Source organism: Thermobia domestica, chromosome 9 (assembly GCF_964235325.1).
Source record: "Thermobia domestica chromosome 9, izTheDome1.hap1.1, whole genome shotgun sequence".
Classification (NCBI taxonomy): domain Eukaryota; kingdom Metazoa; phylum Arthropoda; class Insecta; order Zygentoma; family Lepismatidae; genus Thermobia; species Thermobia domestica.
The window spans coordinates 81,191,373-81,209,261 of record NC_137462.1 but is presented as its reverse complement, the minus strand read 5'-3'; the positions used below and the strand labels follow the sequence as shown (position 1 = coordinate 81,209,261).

The 17,889-nt window shown below is 34.9% G+C and overlaps 5 non-coding genes across 5 annotated transcripts; 1 reads left to right on the top strand and 4 right to left on the bottom strand.

The window, feature by feature from the left end:
* Positions 1-940: 940 nt before the first annotated feature.
* TRNAT-AGU (transfer RNA threonine (anticodon AGU)) lies at positions 941-1,014 on the bottom strand. The gene has a single exon. It is a non-coding gene; the product is annotated as a tRNA-Thr (tRNA).
* Positions 1,015-2,357: 1,343 nt separating this feature from the next.
* On the top strand, positions 2,358-2,431 carry TRNAT-AGU (transfer RNA threonine (anticodon AGU)). Its single transcript has one exon. It is a non-coding gene; the product is annotated as a tRNA-Thr (tRNA).
* A 2,895-nt stretch (positions 2,432-5,326) lies between these two features.
* Positions 5,327-5,400, bottom strand: TRNAT-AGU (transfer RNA threonine (anticodon AGU)). Its single transcript has one exon. It is a non-coding gene; the product is annotated as a tRNA-Thr (tRNA).
* Positions 5,401-14,642: 9,242 nt separating this feature from the next.
* TRNAT-AGU (transfer RNA threonine (anticodon AGU)) lies at positions 14,643-14,716 on the bottom strand. Its single transcript has one exon. It is a non-coding gene; the product is annotated as a tRNA-Thr (tRNA).
* Positions 14,717-16,902: 2,186 nt separating this feature from the next.
* Positions 16,903-16,975, bottom strand: TRNAV-CAC (transfer RNA valine (anticodon CAC)). The gene has a single exon. It is a non-coding gene; the product is annotated as a tRNA-Val (tRNA).
* Positions 16,976-17,889: the final 914 nt, after the last annotated feature.

Below are 17,889 nucleotides of genomic sequence, written 5' to 3'. Positions count from 1 at the left end.
GTATGCGACAAAACGAGTCTAAACACGAAAGATAAATTTAAGGGAGTTCTATACTGAAAACTGATTAACTGTACTTGAAAATTTATTTAAAATACTGTGTTGCATTTCCTGTATGTGCCTTGTAGTATTTGTGATTTTTGATTTTATGTTGTATTCTAGAGACATAATGTTTAGTCTATGTGTGTGTGTGTGCTGTTTTTGCTTACACATAACCGAATGTGAACAAATAAGAAAGGGAGGGAGCCGGAAAATTTTCTTGATCCCAGAGGCGTAAAATACCTAAATACGGGTCTGCTAAACATAATCAGATTCCCAATTAAAATCTTTGTCGTCCGGAACAAACTAAGATTTTGCCGCCCCATTTTCGGCTTTTCCTAGGTTTTTTTTTTTTTTTTTTTTTTTGTAGTTATAGTGTTGAATTTTCACTAAAGTGGTATATATAATCTTCTACTGCAAACGAGCTCGAAAGTTTCATATTTTTATCATTTTCAATGTGAATCTCAATGTAAATTAATCATTTATGTTCACTGATTTTACAGAAGTCTCTCCTAATCCGACCAAATTCTTTCAGTATAACAGCGAATATGGCGGAATAGAAAACGTACAGTACATACTCGTTATCAGAAGATTAACGGATTTGTACTTAACGCCCCGTTCCTACTGAAATTATGGGACCGGGCGTTGCTGCTGAAAGAGGACTCCAACCATAACTCTTTTTTTTTTCCTTCTCTCTTCAGAGGATATTTCCTCATAGGGATGGAATTGGGACCATGCATGCATACAGAAGGGACGGCCGATTTTATACGTCACTATTTGTAAAAGAAGGAAATGCAAATGGTTAATTTCCTTTCAATATGCCTGCAGCAACACAGAATGACGAACAGAAGGCAAGTAATATCAATGTATTTGTGATTTACTAAAGAAAAATATCAACATTACCAGGCACCGGAGGGATTCGAACCCTCGATCTCCTGTTTACTAGACAGGCGCTTTAACCAACTAAGCCACGGCGCCGTACACACTTCACATTTGCATAACTACTTGTCTCGCACAAAAAACTCGGATGATATTTAGTATCTCTCCCAACTCGTGTCATGACTCCACCCACACAACACCTGACGTGTATGATATGTAAGATAGATAGAGCTACTTTATAGATACTTAGATTTGTTACGTATAATATCTATATATTTTAAATCGGTGTCAGCTGTTTCCCAAGGCGTAAAGTCATACATAATATATACGGATATTATCCGTAGCAAATATACATTCACTAGATGGTGTGCATAGCAACTAGTTTGCGCATCCGTCAAAGATCAGGTGCCATTGCTTGTTATAGCCTGTTGTTTGCAAGATTGGGAAAGATTGGGAATATCAGCTAAAAACTCTTTCTACTCCTTAAAACTGGGGTGGTGGCACTAAAAACTATTGGTCGATTGGTTTACCGACCAATCTTGAGAATGTCCAAGAATACAATTGGCTTATCAATTTAAGACTTAAAATGCCAATTAGTTTTGTTATTTAATATATTTCCATTTTGATTGACTTTTTTGGTTCGTGACATAATCTTGCTTTATACAACATAGGCCTACCATTTCTCAATAAAAGCCCATTACTTTCATGTTTATCTTCATGTAGTAAAATGAACAGCTTTTCTTCCATTGGACAGAAGACCTCAGAGGTGAGATGTAGATGGACCACAACCTCTACTCCTCAAAAACGTAATTTATTTGAAATTAATTTATATTATATAATGATAACTGTTAAGTCCTATTTGAAGCTTTCCTTCAACATTATCAATACATATCAATCATTAGTCAATTGACACTTTAGTACGAGACAGTGTTCTTATGTTCCACAACATGTGCTATTTTTTGAAAAAGTATGAGAAAGATTAGGGTAACTATGTTTTCGAATACTCTTTAACCCTTTACGAACGGCTATTTTAAATCAGTCTTTCTTCAGACACACACACACACAAATTGCGCACTTTCTGAATACTATAGAAATTGCCTCCTTTTCTCCTCTAAAAGCAGAATTTTCTAAGCTGATGTAAGTTCTCAGCTAATGTTAATTATGACTTTTTTATGCCGAGCTTGTCTCCTGAACTTAATTGATTCGTTAGATATTCTATTCTTGGTAAAACAATTAAATTTTATTTTACTGCCTTTAACATATATTGTACATCTGAAATTAATAGGGTCTATATTGCATTTTAGAAAAGCCTTTTTTCATCCCTTACTTCCGTGACAAAAGCAGTTTTATGCCAAGATTTCACGTTTCTAGTCGTAGTGGTACCCTATATATATAAGTATAGATTAAGGAGACAAGTAATTATGAAAACGAACTAATTATGTGGCGCCGTGGCTTAGTTGGTTAAAGCGCCTGTCTAGTAAACAGGAGATCGAGGGTTCGAATCCCTCCGGTGCCTTAGGTATTCCTTTAATTTTTCTTTCGTAAGTTACTAACGCATACATTTCAGCATTCCTCTGATTCGTTCTGTGTTTAGAATACTATTAATTCCGAGAACCGGGCAGACACAAATATACTCTGGATTATTTCGAGTGTTCTTACTGGAAGCTGTAGAGAAGTGGAGCTGAGCGGAAAGAACACTAATAGTTTCTTGAAATGCACTAACTTATTTACAGCAAACGAGAAAAATAAATTTCATGTTTCTAAAGTTAAGAGATTTAGAGATAGTTACATATTTCTTATTATAAATCCACCTTTTTTTTTTCCTTCCCACACATTTTCTACCCCTCTAGGTAAAATATCAATAAACGCTGAAACACGAGATTAATTATTTAAAATAATAACTCTATCTATCATATTTCACATTTCTAACCTTAAGTGATTCTAAAATATGGTCATTTTAATATTATAATTGCTACTTCTATCACTTCCTTCCTTCTTTAATAGTATCTTACGTCAGAAATCCAATTTTGCACTGCCCAATTTTCAAGTGTCCAGCTTCAGTGGTTTGGCCTGGATACTAGCCACTCACTCACCCTATCAGGACTTCTTTTATTATAGAGCTAGTGGGACAAGTAAATGTGTGAATTCGAGTATGTGTGTGGCGCCGTGGCTTAGTTGATGTTGATGTCCACTAAAAAGATATATACTGAATTACTTCACAGTGTTTTATGTCACTCTGTGAATCGTATTTGTAAAATGTTTCCCACATATGACTAGACTGTGATCTGGCGTAATGAGCACATCAAAATATTATCTTCGGACATTCGTAGTGTTTTGTTGAGCTTTATTCATGATTTACATCCTAGTAATGAACGATTTCACACTATCCATTGTGCTGATTCTCCTAATTGTGTGCACTGTGGTTGCCTGGATACACTTTTGTATCGTGTATCGGAATGTAATGATACTCTTTGCATCTGCACCTCCTCACGTTGTTTACTTGCGGTGATCTGTCGTAAATCGGCTCACTATTTTGATCACCGTCTGCTTGCTTTTCCGGACTATGTGTGGTATCCCTATACTAAACTTAATGCTGTTAATTGGAATATCGGGCATACAATCTATTATACTCTGTCTTCTCGGCCGAAATGTACAGTGGAGGAATATTAGTTGTATTTAAAATATGTTAGTAATAAGACATTTCTTCAGTCCACGAAGCCTGACCCTTCTGTATTTGCTAATTTTCTCACAGTGATCCTGTAAGGTTTTATAGTATCCTTGTCCGACGCTAGGTAATATCAGTATCTGTAATGTAATGTAATAGGTAATTTAGTTCAATAAACGTAATTAAAAAAAAAAAAAAAAGTTGGTTAAAGCGGTTGTCTAGTAAAGAAGAGATCGATGATTCTATTCTCCCCAGTGACTGATCATCCTTACCTTATTTTCCTTTAGTAAATAAATAATAAAAGACACTTGCATTCTTTTGATTTATTCATGTTATAGATAGAATGAACTAAGTGGGCAATGGAAGGTTCCCAAGAACTCTCTGGTTTCCTTTGAAGCTGTGTTGATCATAATGAGGTTGCGTTTTCAATAACTCTATTTAATTCAGTATACCAGGTCCCATTCCAAAGTAAATTTCAAGTGAGCATGCTGCTTAGAATCTCTTAATTACGTGCACATGGTGTGGAAATTAACCAACTTCTAGTGTGTGTTTAGATTATTCATATGCATAGGTGGAATTACCCGGAAGGGCCATGCCTCTCTCCGCGAGAAGCCATGCTGGCCACCCTAAGAATTTTTTACTAGAACAAGAAAAAGTCCGGGAGAAACGAGTCTGCGGAGTATGGTGGGTGATTGACACAACTCCCCTGTTGGCCAAGAACTGCTGCACCAGAAAGGAAGTGTGTGGCCGGGCATTGTCGTGGAGCAAGATTCAGTCGCCTTGCTTGGCGTACTGAGGGCTTATCCGTTTGGTCCGTTGCAGCATATGTTTCAGAATTTCCACATACGTAACGGCATTTAACGTGGTGCAGTCAGGGAGGAATTCTTTATGGATGAGATCCTCAGAATGGGAGAACACCACGAGCATTGCCTTGATGCGAAATATCTCATTTCGCACCTTCATGCTTTTCGACGACCCTGGACCCTGCTATTCCATACTTCGCTTGCCTTCGGGGGCGTACTTCAGGCACCATATCTCATCGCCCGTGACGATGGTTTACAGGATGACTCCACGGCGCTAAACACGTAATCACCCTCACATATTTACATATTTCGCTACCTTTATAATAATAATAATAATAAAAAGTCCTGAGTGGGTGAGCCAGTGAGGAAATAAATGACTGACCACTATCCAGGCTGCACCGCTTAAGCTGGAAACTTGAAATTTGGGCAGTACATGGATTTGTGACGTAAGACACTACTAAAGAAAGAACTGATAGATATAGGAATGGCAAATTATTTTATTAAAATGTCCGTATCTCCGAATCGCTGAAGGTTAAAGATATGAAATATGGTAATGGCCTATGGACTTATTTGTTATTTAAAAGAATTCAGTGTGTTTCAGTGTTTATTAGTATTTTACCTAGAGGGGTAGAAAATGGGTTTGAAGAAAAAAAGCTAGAGTTATAATAAGATGTGTCTATCTCTGAACCTCTTAACTTTAGAAACATTAAATTTGGTTTATTTTTCTATTTTGCAGTAAACAAGTTGGTGCATTTGAAGCAACTATGACTATTCTTTCCGCTTAGCTTCACTTCTCTACAGTTTCCAGTAAGAACACTGAAATTAGTCTACAGTATGTGTCTGCCCGGTACTCGCACTTTATGTTATAAACACGAAATGAATCACAAGAATGTGGGAGTGTATGTGTTAGTACTTTACGAAAGAAAAATAAAACAAGTATCTTAGGCACCGGAGAGATTCGAACCCTCGATCTCCTGTTTACTAGACAGGCGCTTTAACCAACTAAGCCACGGCGCCACAAAAGGTCTTTATTTTACATAATTATTTGTCTCATTAATCTATATTTATCATTATAAAAGAGTAAAAGTGATTCACTCACCAGTGGCCTGGGTATACCACTACAGCTAGAAACGTGAACTCTTGACACAAAACTTCTTTTGTCATGGGAGTAAGGGATAAGAAAGGTCTTTTCTGAAATGCTATATGTTTTATTTCAGAAATGTAATATATCTTGAAGGCGGTAAAATAAAATGTAATTGTTTTGCTAAGAATAGTATACCTAACGAATTCATTAAGTTCGGGAGATGAGCTCGGCATAAAAAAAAAGTCCTCAATAACATCAGCTGAACATGCATTTCAGCGTTTTAGGAAATTCTGCTTTTTAAGAAGAAAAGAGGGGCAATTTCTATAGTATTCAGAAAGTGCCTAATGTGAGAACTCACTTAAATTGGAGGTTTTAAAATTCGGTTCATAAATTCTTAATTCAGTTTAAGGGAACGCTTCTTTCAGGGTTTTCGGAAATTCCACTCCTAAAGGGAAAAGAAGAACTCTTTATATACTATTCACAGTTTCTTTTGTTTATCCAAAAAATGCCTAATGTAAAGATTTGATTAAGTTGAATTATGGAATTAGGTATTTTAACTCTCAATTAAAAGTAAGCGTTTCAGCGTTTTCAAAAATTTTGCTGCTGGGTCGAGTGGGAAACGAATGAGAGTGTGTTACAAATGGTGGAGAAGAAAAGAACAATTTTACATATAACTAAAAAGAAGAGGAGAAACTGGTTTTGACCAGTGTTTCTTCCAGACATGTTTTTTGGGGGGCACTGCCCCCCGGAGCTCTAAGGGTGCCCCCCAGAGGAGACCATAATAATAGGTCTATAATATAGTAACGAATAGAATAGTACCAGGTGTGTCAAATACTTAAGAACATAAGAAAAAAAATTTCTGACACCTTAAAAAATACGAATATACAAATGAACGAGGATAACCTGTTTCCGATATCCATGCACTGTATATAGACCAGAAGCCCGATAGACATCATAGGGAGATTACAATTCTAAGGTGTTGTTTGTTGCAGGTTAATTAAAGTGACTATTTTTATAGATATTAGGCCTTATGCAGAGACGTTCTGAAGCGTGATTAGTGCCCCTACTAACATATGTTTGCTGCAGAAGTCAAGCCTTTAGTATGACGCTAATCTTATGTCAAAACGACTCTGCATAAGGCGGATTGTCTTTATTTTCTTGTTGCAAGTAATGTATAGTGATTAATTCACACATAATTTCTTTCTTTTCTTGTAGCAGATGAGTCATGTTGACTAATTGGTAAGTGTTATGTGTGTTATGTAAGCGTACACATAAATGGTAAGTGTTATGTGTACTAATTGGTTGTTTTTAAGAAAAATACAAAACGGTAAGTAATGTGGAGAATGCGTCCGGATCTGGACGACAAAGACCATCAGAAATAGTATACGAAGTGGTCTTCGTGAAAGTGTATTCGAGCCGCAGAAATCAGAAGGTCGCTTGAGCCCTGAGTTGGACTTTCACCAAACAACCATTAGTCAAATCTTAAGAAAGTATGAACATCGCCCTTATAAGTTGTTACTACACCATTTGACAGAAGACAATCCTAACAGTCAAGTGGAAATGTGTGAGTGGTTTTTAAAGAAGATAATAGATGACGTGGATATTTTAAAAGCAGGATAATGTTTTCCGATAAAGCAATTTTTGTGTGTGTGTGTGTGTGTGTTAACAGATAGGTAAATCGGTAAAATATGTATTATTACTGATTCAACCAGAATGCGCATTGATTTACTGATATGAAACAGCAAGATGCCGAACGGATCATTGTTTGGTGTATCGTTGATGCCTACTTTTTTGAAGACTACTTATTACTAGCGAAACATATCTTCCAATGCTGGGAAAATGATTTCAAATCTCAGACTTAGAAATAATTGGTTCATTCATGTTCGTATTAGTTTATGCAAAACAGAGAGCACCACCACATAAAGGATTGCAGGTACAGTACGTCACTGGTTTGATAAAAACTTCCGTCGGTGGATTGGTCGCAGACGAACCGTGGAATGGGCTCCCAGATCCCCGGTTATAAAATCCAATGGGTTCCACAGTGTGAGACTGCTTGAAAGCCAAAGTATAAAGTGCAAATATCAAAGACAAGGAACATCTGCGTGAGTAAATTGCTTCAGAGTGTGATGCTTTTTCGCCAGATATTCCACCCACATACAACGTGGTGTGGGCCAACATCTACAGACAGACAAGTACACAGAAATTTATTTCGGGAAGGGTCCAAAGCTTTTTTTTTTTTTTTTTTTTTTTAGGGAGGCCAAATTCTTTATAAGGATAAATTATATTAAAATTTGTAAAATCATCCCTAAAATTATACTAAATTTACAGAAAAGTCGAGATTTCGCGGGTCCGGATCCCCAGGACCCGTCCTCTCCGTATGTCCTGAATACAGATGTTTATCGACAATGATAATGATAACATAGAACAAATCTTGTAGTCTCCTATTGTGCGAAGGTTTAAGACCACCCTGTGTATCAATTATTTGTGCTTAAAATAATTTGTATGATTGTATGTTATACTTTATCGTAAACTTTCATACAAAAAGTTCTTTCGATAATCTCTAATGGAAATCTGTTAATGAATATTTATTAAACAATGGAAGCTTAATCCATGTTCCTTTCTCATACCAACCAGATTTCGAACACTAGACATAATTGTATTAAAATTCTTCCTTCTAAACAAGTGCGGAGAAAATACAACGAATACAATAAACATTAGTTTACGTAAACAATAATATTCCTGAATAAACACAGATCAAATTCAAATGAATCATCTAAAACGTAAATTATGAATAGATTAATTTATTTTTTTGATACCCAAGGCATGCAAAGAAGCAATTCTAAGCAGCATGCTCCCTTCTAACCTGAATTACAATAGGCCCTAATACAAAGAAATAATTAGATTATTTATTTGAAATTTTGAAAATGCAATGTCAAGATGTTCAATACTGTTTTCAAAATTTGCATTTTAGAAGAGCCAGAGCATTGTTCGGAAACCTGAACCATCCATTGCCATTTCTATCCTTAACCCTTTAATGGGCAAGCATTGGTAGCATTACCATTAAAATATTTAGTTTGCTTTTATGGTTGAACAATGTCTTCCTGATCATAATTTCGTAATTTTTAAAGTATTTTTGTACTTTGGTTATAAAATACAGGGCGCTTATTTCAAAGAAACGTTTTCATAAAATATGTCTTATATGTAGCTACTGAGCAGCATTGCCCTATTATGGTAAAATATCATAAGAATACTCTCAATAATTACCAACAGTCTCGTTGAAATATTTATTTTCCTACAGAGCAAGAAACCACAAATAAAAAAGTTAAAAAATGAACTTTCGCGGAATGTAGGAGATAAAGCTTCTACAATACTAAATTTGACTGTCTCCTGTTCTAAAAAAAAGTACCTACAGAAGCGACCTGCAAATCATGTATATGAATATTGTATGAAAGTAATAATGCCAATTAAATGATCACTGAAGTTATAATTCGTGCGGATAACGCAATAGAATGCGATGTTGCTTGAGAGCAACACTGCGCACTAAAATGTTAAAAGATGGGTAGTCGACTGAACTGGGATTTTAGTTGAAATAAAAGTCGTATGTAGCGACTTTTGTCTAATATTGCTCTGACGCATTTTATGAACAGACTTCTCCACACAAATACAAAGGTTTCGATATTTCACTACACCCACTGGTACCAAATTTCACATAAGTAAATCCCCACGCTAAGCGGGTTTGCATATCCAGGCTCCTAACTATGAAAATATTTACGATCACTCCAACCCCAATCATTTCACAGATTCAACCTGTTGTATATAAGTTATTAGGACGTAAAATTGAATGTAATTTATACGAAAAACCCTTTTATGCATTGCAAGACCTGTAACGTCCAAATATTCACCACAAACTTATAGTTGTATCGACATAAACAAACAAACAAACAAAAAAAAAGTGTGGAGCACGAAACCACTTTACACAAAAGTCAAAAGAGGTCATTGAAGACATAACAACTGGTCGAGCGGTTTGTGTCACTAGTCTATCAATCAGAAATTTCTGTGTTCAAACCCTGTAGAAAATATTCGTTTTTTTTCTGAAAAGTGTGTTCCTATTTTCATCAGAGAACTGAGAACATTTCTTTGAATAAATCTTTGGAAACTACTTTTCTCTCAAATTCGATTAGAAGCGAACATTATATGAATTGAAAATCTAACATCCACAGCTGAGAACAAAATATTAAGTATGTTCAATATGTCATTATTATCCTTTGATTTGTAGTGAAAAACTAATTATAAGCATTGACAATTTCAGAAGATTCTCCCCCGGTAATGGTCAATATATGAATGAGAAAAAACTGATAAAACATTATTAGTCCATTTGAGCATGATCGAAGATAACTTATGGCCATGAAGGGGAAATTTATGTCGACAGGGTCTCAAATTCTCCGACGGGTCATGACCTGAAATTATCATTGTTTGAAAGATTTCCTTAACAAATAGAATATTATATTTATTTCTCGTTCTACGTTTTGAAATGGAAAAATCATAATTTTAAATAGAATTATAATACGATAAGCATAAAGATTTATACAACTAATGAAGTAAATATCCTTGTGTAAGTTATCGATTTCTATTCGGATTAAAACTCGAATACTCGTTTGCATCACATTTTAAAGTAATTCCTCTCTCTATATATATTTCCTACTGGAAAGCATGTTTAACTCCAATTACTTAATCAATATTTTTAATAATATATTTTTATTGTAATACTCTTACTATTCAATGTTCTATGCACTTAATTTCTCAAAGCAAAATCTCACAAATGTATAATTGACTAGTAAATATTATCAAATAAATTATCATTTAGTTTACGTAAATATTGCATCGCCTGATTTGAAACTTCGTATTTTAAATAATAATAATAATAATAATAATAATAATAATAATAATAATAATAATAATAATAATAATAATAATAATAATAATAATAATAGTAGTAGTAGTAATAAAATCATAGCCCTATCTTTATCAGAATTTCAGGCTTAGTCAATAAATGAATTCAACATAGTCTCTATTCGAAGCTCTATTTAATCGAATCAGATAGAAATACGAAGAGGAACTTCGAGAACAGGTAAAAAAAAATGTCACTTTGGTGGGTTTGGAAGTAACTTTTAAGAGTTTTTTTTTTTTTTTTTTACAAATTACAGACAAATGCCTTGAACACTTTTTTCTTTTCTTTAAGTTAACTGATTCACCGAACGTATCTGACATATGAGTAACTTTTCTCTATTTTCTACTCGGTTATACACTCTTTTCCATTAACCTTGAACGACAAGAACACGAACACAAAAACATCCACATAGGTATGACAGTTAAAATTCCTAACTTCCCCCACGGGGAATCGAACCCGGGACCACATACACCTGAGGCACACGTGCTAGCCACTGGACCAGCGGGAAGAGCAAATGAAATGTATTTTGTAGTGTCTGAAGTTTATAGCTATTTCACCCTGTTGTAGTATGTCTATTGATTTTTTAATGTTTACCGTATTCGTTACTTTGAGGAATGATATATATTATTGATATAGGTTTTATTACATATTTGGCCATAAATATATAAATTATCAGAATTATTCATGATCTTCCATGGAAATTCACTGGTGTATGCGCAGTAGAAACAGAAGAACACAACTTTCTGATGTTGGTCAGAACACAAATTTCTAACAGGATGTCTGAATTCCTTGGTGGAAAGCAGTAGTTCCCAACCTAGGGACCCGCAGCTTCCTCCTGAGTAAGCATGAAGAGCGAGTAAGGTGGCGAAAGCTACTGGCATAAAAGAATTGTGCAATAAATAAATAAAGCACTACTTATTATGACTTTCAAATTCAGCTTGACAATTTTATAATTGCCGTTTTACAAAAACATATTGCACTAGGAGGGTATGCAAAAGTCTTGCTGGAAATAAATATAAATTCCTGGGATTATTATTATTATTATTATTATTATTATTATTATTATTATTATTATTATTATTATTATTATTATTATTATTATTATTATTATTATTGGTCTCCTACTTCTTGGCCAAGATGTGAAATATTCACTACCTTCTTCATACCGCTAAATCAATTTCTTCACTGTTTTCTCGTCACAGCTCATACCCCTAGCTATCTGAATGGCAATTTGTCTAATTGTTGCTCGACCTATGATTTTCCCTCGCATAGTAACATATAGTTTTCTACAGCTTTTAGAGCGAGGTATTTTGACAACCTGTAGAAATTTGCATTGTGATTCGTATTAGCAATGACAGTAAAGTGGATATTTCTGTTCCTACTATGCATAATCAGTATCATTATATCAGAAGTATTCCACCATTACCAGCGGGTCACTTACCGCAGCTGAGAAGCTGCCATGCTCCACGATCCTCTGTTAACCTCTCCATCTTCACATACGATTTTTCTGTTTTGATATCGCCAATAGCCTAATTCTGTTTCTATATAGTCTAATTCGTCCTCTCCCTCTCTTCCCTGCCACCATACCCTCTAGCACATCCGTCATGATACAGTTCCTTCTTAACAGTTTCTACAGTTTCGTCCATGTTTATGTCCTATAAATACAGTAAAATACAGTAAACGAAGCCTTTTATGAGTCTTTTTCTTTACAACTCTATTCGTGGTCCCCTCAAAATACTATTTCCTCCATCCTAAAGGCTCTTTTCGCCATTTCTATCCTTGCTTTTATTTCACGTTCGCATGTCATATCATCACTAGTAATAGTACTCAGATATCGAAAACTAATCACTTGTTGTTTTTTCCCGCTCCTACTTCTATATTTCACACCGATCGCTTCGTTTCAATCACCATGGATTTTGTCTTTCTAACATTTATTTTCATCCCATATTCTTCACAAGCCTTTCTCAAGTTTTCTACATCTTATTAATTTTCTTTTTAGATTCTGCAACAACAACCATATCAACCCCAAACCGTATACACCTCACCATTCTATCTTCTACGGAAATTCCATCTTCATTATGTAGACTCGTTTTCGTTATCTCTTCTAAATAGTTATTAAATAAAATATAATCGGCGGAATATATAATCTCTGTTGAACTCATCTTCCAATTACACTGTCTGTCTACTGTGCATGCACCAGTGAATTTCCATGGAAGATCATGAATAATTCTGATAATTTATATAATATTTATGGCCGAATATGTAATAAAGCCTATATCAATAATATATATCATTCCTCAAAGTAACGAATACGGTAAACATTAAAAAATCAATAGACATACTACAACAGGGTGAAATAGCTATAAACTTCAGACACTACAAAATACATTTCATTTGCTCTTCCCGCTGGTCTAGTGGCTAGCACGTGTGCCTGAGGTGTATGTGGTCCCGGGTTCGATTCCCCGTGGGGGTAGTTAGGAATTTTAACTGTCATACCTATGTGGATGTTTTTGTGTTCGTATTCTTGTCGTTCAAGGTTAATGGAAAAACGTGTATAACCGAATAGAGAAAAGTTACTCATATGTCAGATACGTTCGGTGAATCAGTTAACTTAAAGAAAAGAAAAAAGTGTTCAAGGCATTTGTCTGTAATTTGTAAAAAAAAAAAAAAACTCTTAAAAGTTACTTCCAAACCCACCAAAGTGACATTTTTTTTTACCTGTTCTCGAAGTTCCTCTTCGTATTTCTATCTGATTCGATTAAATAGAGCTTCGAATAGAGACTATGTTGAATTCATTTATTGACTAAGCCTGAAATTCTGATAAAGATATGGCTATGATTTTATTACTATTATTATTATTATTATTATTATTATTATTATTATTATTATTATTATTATTATTATTATTATTATTATTATTATTATTATTATTATTATTTAAAATACGAAGTTTCAAATCAGGCGATGCAATATTTACGTAAACTAAATGATAATTTATTTGATAATATTTACTAGTCAATTATACATTTGTGAGGTTTTGCTTTGAGAAATTAAGTGCATACAACATTGAATAGTAAGAGTATTACAATAAAAATATATTATTAAAAATATTGATTAAGTAATTGGAGTTAAACATGCTTTCCAGTAGGAAATATATATATAGAGAGAAATTACTTTAAAGTGTGATGCAAACGAGTATTGGAGTTTTAATCCGAATAGAAATCGATAACTTACACAAGGATATTTACTTCATTAGTTGTATAAATCTTTATGCTTATCGTATTATAATTCTATTTAAAATTATGATTTTTCCATTTCAAAACGTAGAACGAGAAATAAATATAATATTCTATTTGTTAAGGAAACCTTTCAAACAATGATAATTTCAGGTCATGACCCGTCGGAGAATTTGAGACCCTGTCGACATAAATTTCCCCTTCGTGGCCATAAGTTATTTTCGATCATGCTCAAAGTAGACTAATAATGTTTTATCAGTTTTTTCTCATTCATATCTTGACCATTACCGGGGAGAATCTTCTGAAATCGTCAATGCTTATAATTAGTTTTTAATTACAAATCAAATGATAATAATGACATATTGAACATACTTAATATTTTGTTCTCAGCTGTGGATTTTAGATTAGCAATTCATATAATGTTCGCTTCTCACCGAATTTGAGAGAAAAGTAGTTTCCAAAGATTTATTCAAAGAAATGTTCTCAGTTCTCTGATGAAAATAGGAACACACTTTTCAGAAAAAAAAAACGAATATTTTCTACAGGGTTTGAACACAGAAACTTCTGATTGATAGACTAGTGACACAAACCGCTCGACCAGGTGCTATGTCTTCAATGACCTCTTTTGACTTTTGTGTAAAGTGGTTTCGTGCTCCACACTTTTTTTTTTTTTTGTTTGTTTATGTCGATACAACTTTAAGTTTGTGGTGAATATTTGGACGTTACAGGTCTTGCAATGCATAAAAGGGTTTTTCGTATAAATTACATTCAATTTTACGTCCTAATAACTTATATACAACAGGTTGAATCTGTGAAATGATTGGGGTTGGAGTGATCGTAAATATTTTCATAGTTAGGAGCCTGGATATGCAAACCCGCTTAGCGTGGGGATTTACTTATGTGAAATTTGGTACACTAACAGTGACATGAAGTGAATTAAAAGGAGGGAAGTATAAAGTCACTTACTTAAAAAGGAGTCACAAATATTACAAGGCACCGGAGGGATTCGAACCCTCGATCTCCTGTTGACTAGACAGGCGCTTTAACCAACTAAGCCACGGCGCCACATTCCAAAGACTATGTGCATAATTATTTGTTAGACTAACGTTATAGTGAATAGTTTCTACTTGCCGGCCTTCTATTGTATAACATATCCCTATTATGTTAGGAGCCACCGAATTCAGTTAGTCTATTTTATATACGATTTTGAAAACTCATTCATATTATTATTAATACGAGGAATTGCTCAAAAGTTCCTGGCTTTACTCAAAAAAAGTAGAGCTAGAGGGATGAAATTGCGCAGTTATTCAACATATCTCTCTCCTCCCAATGAAATTGATAGACTTGGTCCAGTGATGTAGCAGGGGGCGGAACATGAATTTATAGCTATGTCCCCGAAAAAAACAGCAGTAAACATTATGATGTATCCAAAATGAAATTCTACTTTCCAAAGTTGAACCAGCACGGAGCGTGGTTAAAGCGATAGCGTCATCTTTCCAGGGGCGTCATTTCAGACTTTGCTTGGGGGGGGGGGGCAAGAGCACCACCGACATAAGAATTTCACATTTTTTACTAGTATATTAGTATGCACCGACTAAGATATATGCATTTTTCAAACTCTTGGGGGGGCAATTGCCCCCTCCTGCCCTCCGTAAATGACGCCCCTGCATCTTTCTTTCTCTATGACCGGCCATGTAGCACTTATGCAGTTAGATGTTCGACGAACAGTAACAGCGAAGTGGTACATTACTTATTGCCTTCCGAGTGTCTTTGAAGCTTGGAGACCTGCCCACCGAGTCTCCACTATCTTATTTTCTTCAGCATGGCAATGCATGGCCAGACACAGCAGCGAAAACTTCAGAGTTTCTACAGAAAAGTTGAGTCCGTAAGCGTGCCCAGTTCATTCTCCAGGTTTATCTCCGTGTGACTTTACCTTTTCCCCAAAACTCAAGAAAAACCTTCAAGGATTCTGCTTTCAAACATGTGATGAGGCTATCGCAGCGTAAAATAATAACATTTCTGATATTTTTTAAAAAAAGAATCACGAATTTTTAAAAATATTTGACTCCTAGTTTTCACGAATGCAAAAGTGTATTGATGTTTGCGGGCTATTTTGAGAAATTGTAAAAGGTTTTGTCTAGATAAGTTGATCTGTCAAAGAGAACCTAAAAACCGTCGGCACGACCCTCGTAATTTGTGTTATTCATTTCTACGTAAAAGTATCTTCAACACTATTAATAATTTATCAGTTGATTCACAATTTGATACATGGTAATGCTTATTGCTAAATCGGTTCATTATTTATTAGCACATAGTTTATTTAAAATCTCAACGGAAACCAGAACATTAAATGCATGAAATATGCACCGGAAATATTCATCGTTCAATTATGAAGAGATAAAATTTTAATTTTCTTTGTTAAGTAATTAGTGATCTTGCTTTCATTTGCCTCGAACTGTTTCTCCTCACTAATATCCTTTCATTCAAGAGTTTTCAAAGGACAATATCCCTTCCTGGGATCTTAATTGGAAAGATATGTTTAACTCTTAACTCGTTTACCATAGAAAGGACTATTCTGTCGTCTCTTCTTATCAGGAGTGGCTTACAATTGTTTCCATAGTGTAGAGGCTATCACACGCGCAAGGTCCCCCGTTCGATCTCAGGCGGAAACATAAAAGTTTTCAAATTTTTATAACTTTTTCAGTGCTCATGTAGTAATGAAAAAAATAAAGAACTAAGAGATAGGGTAACATTTTCGCCTCATATCCATTTTAAATTACCAAAAATATAATTCGTTGGATTTTAGTTTCCCCTTTCCTGCTAAGATTACTCCGTTCATGTTTATATGCTAGACTTGAACAATTTGGTGCAAAAGGAAAGATTTGATAAAAGTTATTTAGCCTGTTGGTTTATTTAACAGCGTTTTGTAGATATTATCTGGCTCATTTTCAATTTTTCAATACTCTTCATTGTCTTTAATTTACTGACAATAATTACAAATTGTTAGTAAAATTAGAGAGGAGGAACCTTAAGAAACACTAATTAAGTGTTCAGCTCTGAAGTATAGCCATAGACAGAATAATTTTAGGAAAGTGTAGAGAATAAAATGCAATAAGTTTCCTTTCGACTTCGTACATTTGACTTTTCTTTAACTTTCTAGATACTCCCTTCTACCTCACAATATGTTTTTTAACATTTCTGTATTCCTACATGAATAATGTGAAAGTTATAAAACTTCAAAAATACTTATGTGTTTCCGCCCGGGATCGAACCGGGGACCTTGCGCGTGTGAGGCGCACGTGATAACCACTACACTACGGAAACGACTGAAAAAAAGTTCTCCTCATAAGAAGAGTGGATAGAATAGTCCTTTGCAGGATAAACGATCTCCAACCAAACGATACATTATCTACAGCTTCAAGTCAGTCCTACTCAGAAAGTGTTTTCTCTGATTCATAATGCGATTAAACACATCAATGTTACATTTGTAAGATAATAAGTTAATCAGTCACCATCCTTACTTGTGTTAGTAAGACACATTTATAATAGAAAGAGCAATGATTGTTAGAATAACTCTACTTCACTTGGAAAGAGTATTACGTGAAGTGTGAATCACTCAAGCGTCAGATCACGACTAAACAGTGTTGCCACAGTCCTAGCTATGGAGTGGGCTGAAAAATAGTACCAAATTCCAACAAAAAGGGCTGAATTCTTTATTTTATACCAGTGCAGGACCGTGCCGTGGAAAATCAGCGCCCGGGGCGAGAGTATACGATTTCGCCCCCATACATATATTCCAAGTATTTTTTCCTATCTTTTTTCCTTTTTTCTTCCGAATTTTTCGCCCCCCTTGCTTCGGTGCCCGGGGCCGTCGCCCCGCTCGCCCCACCCCCCACGGCACGACCCTGTACCAGTGTAACACCTGGCTCTATTACACGAACCTAAAATAAAAGGTAAAGTTCGGGAATCCCCCCTCTTCCAACAGTCCAAATCAAGAAACTGTTCTTTAAAAAATAATTTTTAAAAACATCCAAATAGGAGGACACCGAACAACCGTGGAAGTAGATGAAACTTTTCTCGCACGTAGGAAGTATAACACAGGCCGCAAATTAAAAGGGAAAACAGTTATCATCTTCGGTATGTATTGTAAGGAAATCAAAGTGACTTAATAAACCAAAACAGTATTATGCCCATATATGAAAAAAAATATATAAAACGAGCAAGAAATCAATCATCTC